Consider the following 7500-nt stretch of genomic DNA (forward strand, 5'->3'; position numbering starts at 1 on the left):
AGTCTTAAACGAATCCTTACTGAGGTATCGGAACGCTATCCGTAGGTTTGCCAGGCGCCCGTATGCTGCATCAGTTATCTGATTGATGTGCGCCTCAGGAGATATGCTCGGTGTTATACTCACCCCCAGATCTTTTTCCTTGAGTGAGGTTTGCAGTCTTTGGCCATCTAAACTATATTGTGTCTGCGGTCTTCTTTGCCCTTCCCCAATCTTCATGACTTTGCATTTGGCAGGGTTAAATTCAAGGAGCCAGTTGCTGGACCAGGCTTGTAGCCTGTCCAGGTCTCTTTGTAGTCCTGCCTGATCCTCGTCCGATTTGATTCTTCTCATTAACTTCACATCATCTGCAAACAAGGACACTTCTGAGTCTATCCCTTCCGTTATGTCGTTCACGTATACCAAGAACAGCACAAGTCCTAGGACTGACCCCTGTGGAACTCCGCTTGTCACAGGCGCCAACTCTGACACCTCGTCGCGTACCATGACTCGTTGTTGCCTCCCTGTCAGATATTCTCTGATCCATTGCAGTGCCTTTCCTGTTATGTGTGCCTGGTCCTCTAGCTTTTGCAGTAACCTCTTGTGAGGAACTGTGTCGAAGGCCTTCTTGCAGTCCAAAAATACGCAGTCGATCCACCCCTCGCTCTCTTGTCTCACTTCTGTCACCTTGTCATAAAACTCTAGTAGGTTTGTGACACAGGATTTTCCTTCCCTGAAACCGTGCTGGTTGTCAATTACACACTTGTTTCTTTCCAGGTGCCCCACCACTCTCCTCCTGATGATCTTCTCCATGACCTTGCATACTATACACGTTAGTGATACAGGTCTGTAGTTTAGTGCCTCATGTCTGTCTCCCTTTTTAAAAATTGGGACTACATTTGCCATTTTCCATACCTCAGGGAGTTGCCCAGTTTCAAATGATGTGTTGAAGATCTTTGTTAATGGCTCACACAATATCTCTGCTCCCTCTTTAAGGACCCATGGAGAGATGTTGTCTGGTCCCACCGCCTTTGAGGTGTCAAGTTCGCATAGCAGCTTCTTCACCTCCTCCTTGGTTATATGTACCTCATCCAGCACTTGCTGGTGTGCCCCCCTGTTCTGATTTCTTGGAGTCCTACTGGTTTCCACTGTAAATACCTCTTTAAATCTTGTGGTGAGCTCCTGACATACCTCTCGGTCGTTTCTAGTGAGTTCCCCATCACCCTTCCTCAGTCTGATTACCTGGTCCTTGACTGTTGTTTTCCTCCTGATGTGGCTGTACAACAGCTTCGGGTCAGTCTTTACTTTTGATGCTATGTCATTTTCATATTGTCTCTGAGCCTCCCTTCTTATCTGTGTATATTCGTTTCTGGCTCTTCGGCTGATTTCTTTATTTTCCTGAGTTCTCTGTCTTCTGTACCTTTTCCATTCTCTAGTACACCTAGTTTTTGCCTCTCTACACCTTTGGGTGAACCAAGGACTCGTTCTGTTCTTCCCATTATTTCTGTTTCCCTTGGGAACAAACCTCTCCTCTGCCTCCTTGCATTTTTTTGCTACATAGTCCATCATTTCTTGTACTGGTTTTCCTGTCAGTTCCCTCTCCCACTGAATGTCTTGAAGGAAGTTCCTCATGCCTGAGTAGTTCCCCCTTTTGTAGTTTGGTTTTTCCCAGCCTATTCCTGCTACTCTCTCCACTTGGAGCTCAACTATGTAGTCGAAGCACAGAACCACATGATCACTAGCTCCCAGGGGCCTTTCGTACATGATACCCTCGATGTCCGAACTACTCATGGTGAATACAAGGTCCAACCTTGCTGGTTCATCCTCTCCTCTCTCTCTCTGGTAGTGTCTCTAACATGTTGATGCATGAGGTTCTCCAGTACCACATCCATCATCTTGGCTCTCCATGTTTCGGGGCCCCCATGGGGCTCCAGGTTTTCCCAGTCAATCTCCTTGTGATTGAAATCACCCATAACTAGTAACTTTGCTCCCCCCATGTGTGCTCTCCTGGCCACCTCGGCTAGTGTGTCGATCATTGCTCTGTTGCTCTCATCGTATTCTTCTCTTGGCCTCCTGCAGTTCTGTGGTGGGTTGTACATTACTGCAATTATCACCTTATGTCCCTCAGACTGGATTGTTCCTACTAAGTAGTCCCTTTCGCCCATGCCATCCATTCCTTCCATTTTCTCAAAACCCCACTGGTTTTTAATGAGCAGTGCAACTCCTCCTCCCCCTCTCCTCCCTCTGTCTTTCCTGAGGATTTGATATCCGGATGGAAAGATTGAATCTGTTATTATTCTGGTGAGTTTTGTTTCTGTGAGTGCTATTATGTCTGGGGATGTCTCTTTGATTCTTTCGTGCCACTCCTCATACTTGTTTGTTATTCCATCTGCATTTGTATACCACACCTTCAACTTCTTTTCTAAGACTGTGGTCTGGGAAGTATATTGGGGTTGGGGAAGTGGGAGACCTGGTAAGGAACTATGGGTTGTTGCTGTGGGGGTGAAGTTTGTAATGTAGTGGGTGGGGGCATTGGATGTGGCATGGGTGTTTTGATTTAGAGTGTTTGGTTGCACTGGGGTTGACCTGGTTGGGATGCTTCTATAGGAAGTTGTGAGGGAGGCTGTATTTGATCTTCTTCCTGGGTCTGGGATCTCCTGTCTGTCTTCTCCATCCCCTCTCTTTCCTCCTTTCGCCTTTGTACCATCTCTCTCAGTTTCTTCCTTTCTTCTTGTGTTCTGTCGCGGTCGAGATACACCTTCCTGTATGCCGTCATGTCCCTTAATCGTGCTTTCTCCTGCAGGATCCTGGTCCGAGTCGCTTCTGCCTTGAAGGTCACTCTCACTGGCCAGGTTCTTTTTTTCACAAACCCCCCTATTCTCCGAAAATTTTCCAGCTGGGTCATATCGTCTTCTTCTATTGCTTTCATGATGCTTTCAATTGCTTTTTTTCCCCTTGTTTTCTTGCTTCATATGTTTCCCCTTCGACTTCCTGGAGCCCATACACAAAGACTGACCTCACCCTTTCATTCTCCCACTGCATATCCCTGTGTATCCCCTCATTTAATTTGGTTTCCTCCACTGCAGCTTTCCTTTCATCAGTTTCACTGGCTAATGTACTTGGGCTCAGTGGCCTGTCATTTTCCCTTCTCGGCTTTCCTTGGGCTCTGTTGTTGTCTGTTAGGGCCTCCACATAAAGCTTAGCTCTTTCATTTGCTACAGTCTCCTCTGATAGAGCATCTCCATGTAGTTGTGCCCCTTCTTTCCCTACAGTCCCCTTATTTGTGGCTGAGGTAGCAGTCTCTGTTGTCAATCCCAAAATGTTCTTTAGTTCTTTAGGCTGTTTCAGATTTTTCAATTCCTCTTCTAAACTCTGTATCCTAGCTTCTGCTGCTTTGACATGCACCTCCCACTTCCTGCTTTCCGTATCTATCCTCTCTTCCATTCTCATGCTAAGTTCTTCTAGTTTCTTTTCCCATTCATGATCCCTTTTTATGAGCTCTGCTGCCCAATCTTCCTTTGCATTTTCCTCCTCCTGTCCCTTGGTTTTTCTTGTTGCTCTCTGGCAACCCATTTTTGTTTTATCCTGATTGCCTCAGAGTGGGAAACCTATGTAGTTCTGTATGTTAGGTTAGTAGTGTGTATGTCAGAGTGTGGGGGGGGGGAATAGTGGAGGAACTGTGGCTATGTGGGAGCTGAGTGGGGAGGGGTGGGGAGGGTTTAGGGTGAACGGGGGAGGGGAGGGTGATCGAGGGTGTGTGTGTGTGTGTGTGTGTGTGTGTGTGTGTGTGTGTGTGTGTGTGTGTGTGTGTGTGTGTGTGTGTGTGTGTGTGTGTTTGTGTGTACGCGTCTATATGTGATTACAGGGGGTCGAGTATCGGCTCCTGGCCCTCCCTCCCTGTCGTATCTACACTTGAAGCTGCGTGTAATGTCTGTTACCACACTACTTTGTTATTCCTGATCACCGTGATAGTGAACAAGTCATTATTACCTCTGTAATGATAATGATAATAATAATAATTATTATTATTATTATTATTATTATTATTATTATTATTATTATTATTATTATTATTACTATTGTTGTTGTTCCTAATATTGTTATTATTATTATTATTAATATTATTATTATCATTATTAATTATTATCATCATCATCATCTGAAAAACAACTTTAAATGATATTCGTATTAACAATAATGATATAAAAACATTAATAAATTATTATACAATAAATAATCATTTGAGAAAGTAATATTTAATAAAGTATTAATTAAGAGAATATTTAAAATAACACTATGTATTAGGGTTTTATATAAGGGAATAATATTGTATATTATTAAGGTAATAAGAGACATAATCAGTATTATTAACTAACTTAATAATATTACCTCTGGGAATATTCCCAAGTTATGTAAATCGTATTATATAAATCTTATATAAATTTTATTATATTTTATCTGTTTATAAGCAGATAAATAAATTCTGGGAATTTATTTCCAAATTACTTAGTAATTAAGTAAAGAAAAAGTTATGTATTGAATTTGTAATAAAGAGAGAGAGAGAGAGAGAGAGAGAGAGAGAGAGAGAGAGAGAGAGAGAGATGGCAAGTAACATTTGCACCTGAGAAAACGCAAATGATGATCGTCTCTAGGCACCATGATGGTAATGCTGGGTCAGTAGTAAGGATGAATGGGAGGATGTTGGCACCTGGAGAAGAAGTTGATATCCTTGGGGTGAAATTTGACTCCAAACTAACCATGAAGAACCATGTTGTAAATCTTGCAAACAAGGCAGCCAGGAAGCTTACAGCCCTTCGCCGTATCTCGCATCTGCTTGACAGTAGGGGTTGCAAGATCCTGTACGAGGCACAAGTACGCTCACACCTTGAATATGCTCCACTTTCTTGGTTTGCCTGCCCCCCCTCTCATCTGCGACTGCTTGACAGAGTAGAGAACAGAGCAAGACGTCTCATCTCTCGCCTGGACCCATCCTGGATAGATCTGTCATTTCAGCAGAGCCTTCAACATAGGAGGGATGTGGGTGGCCTTACTGTTATGTACAAGGCCAATATTGTCAAAATACCACACTTGGATCCACTTCGAGGACAGCGTGAAACAAGCTTTTATGCCACAAGACGGACAGAAAGCAGCAACTTCACTCTGGCTGTACCCTTCTCCAGAACATCACTCCATCTGAGATCATATATACCCAGGATGACTCGAGTATGGAACACATTTGTACAGCATAATGATGTCAACGAGATAAAGTCAGTTGATCAAATGAAAATGCTGGCCCACAGATGGCTCCAACTTCATCCTGTTCCCTACTTGTATGTTTCATAACAATAAAAATGCTTTCAAATGAGCTGATGTAGGTAACAGCTCTTAGCTTGCCAATAAAGTTAGGAATCCTTAACCTGTAAATAGCTGTCAATAAAGCTAGGGATCCTTAACCTTGTCAAACCCTGTGTAAGAGAGAGAGAGAGAGAGAGAGAGAGAGAGACTCAAAGTCGCTTTATTTTGCATTATTTTACAAAGCGAAGCGCTAAACCCGTATGGGGGACTGGCAGCTGGCCCCTGATCCAAAGAAGAAGAATAGGAGGAAAAAACAAAACAAACTCCAAACCCTCGGATCAGAAGCCCCCTTCCCTCCCCTCGCCTGGCATCAAGGCTGCCCCTCTATGACCCAAAAAAAAATTTCAAGGAGGAAAAAAAAACATGTCAGTGTCCCTGATTTCAAAAAAAAAAATGAACGGGCAATTATCAAGTTTTAATTGAGCACGATTATTGCTGCATCAATTATCAATTATGTATAAATTGTGCGTCAGCCTTGTATGGTAATTAATGGTATGAACGAAGCTGAGAGCTGTGGGTAATTAGGACCAGGAGCTATGTGTGGGGGTTTGAAGACTCTGTACTGGTTTAGAAAGCTAGGAATACCTGGAGTATACCTGGAGAGTCCTCGCAGTGGATTAGGGACTGATCAGCTAGGCTGTTACCGCTGGCCGCACGTAGACTGACGTAGGAACCACAGCCCGGCTGGTCAGGTACTGGCTTTAGGTGACTGTCCAGCACCTTCTTGAAGACAGCCAGGAGTCTTGAAGATAGCCAGGAGTCTTGAAGACAGCCAGGAGTCTTGAAGACAGCCAGGAGTCTTGAAGATAGCCAGGAGTCTTGAAGACAGCCAGGGATCTTGAAGCCAGCCAGGGGTCTTGAAGAGCAGCCAGGGGTCTTGAAGACAGCCAGTGGTCTTCAAGACAGCCAGTGGTCTTCAAGACAGCCAGTGGTCTTCAAGACAGCCAGTGGTCTTCAAGACAGCCAGTGGTCTTCAAGACAGCCAGGGGTCTTAAAGACAGCCAGTGGTCTTGAAGACAGCCAGTGGTCTTGAAGACAGCCGGTGGTCTTCAAGACGGCCAGAGGTCTTCAAGACAGCCAGTGGTCTTCAAGACAGCCAGTGGTCTTCAAGATAGCCAGTGGTCTTCAAGACAGCCAGTGGTCTTCAAGACAGCCAGTGGTCTTCAAGACAGCCAGTGGTCTTCAAGACGGCCAGAGGTCTTCAAGACAGCCAGTGGTCTTCAAGACAGCCAGTGGTCTTCAAGACAGCCAGTGGTCTTCAAGACAGCCAGTGGTCTTAAGGCGGCCAGAGGTCTTCAAGACAGCCAGTGGTCTTCAAGACAGCCAGTGGTCTTCAAGACAGCCAGTGGTCTTCAAGACAGCCAGTGGTCTTCAAGACAGCCAGTGGTCTTCAAGACAGCCAGTGGTCTTCAAGACGGCCAGAGGTCTTCAAGACAGCCAGTGGTCTTCAAGACGGCCAGTGGTCTTCAAGACAGCCAGGGAGCAACCACTAGGATTTTTTTTATTAACACATCGGCCGATTCCCACCAAGACAGGGTGACCCACCAAGGCAGGGTGACCCACCAAGGCAGGGTGACCCACCAAGGCAGGGTGACCCACCAAGGCAGGGTGACCCACCAAGGCAGGGTGACCCACCAAGGCAGGGCGACCCACCAAGGCAGGGTGACCCACCAAGGCAGGGTGACCCACCAAGGCAGGGTGACCCACCAAGGCAGGGTGACCCACCAAGGCAGGGTGACCCACCAAGGCAGGGCGACCCACCAAGGAAGGGCGACCCATCAAGGCAGGGTGACCCACCAAGGCAGGGTGACCCACCAAGGCAGGGTGACCCACCAAGGCAGGGTGACCCACCAAGGCAGGGTGACCCACCAAGGCAGGGTGACCCACCAAGGCAGGGTGACCCACCAAGGCAGGGTGACCCACCAAGGCAGGGTGACCCACCAAGGCAGGGCGACCCACCAAGGAAGGGCGACCCATCAAGGCAGGGTGACCCACCAAGGCAGGGTGACCCACCAAGGCAGGGTGACCCACCAAGGCAGGGTGACCCACCAAGGCAGGGTGACCCACCAAGGCAGGGTGACCCACCAAGGCAGGGTGACCCACCAAGGCAGGGTGACCCACCAAGGCAGGGTGACCCACCAAGGCAGGGTGACCCACCAAGGCAGGGTG

This window comes from Cherax quadricarinatus, chromosome 64 (assembly GCF_038502225.1).
Source record: "Cherax quadricarinatus isolate ZL_2023a chromosome 64, ASM3850222v1, whole genome shotgun sequence".
NCBI classification, from domain to species: domain Eukaryota; kingdom Metazoa; phylum Arthropoda; class Malacostraca; order Decapoda; family Parastacidae; genus Cherax; species Cherax quadricarinatus.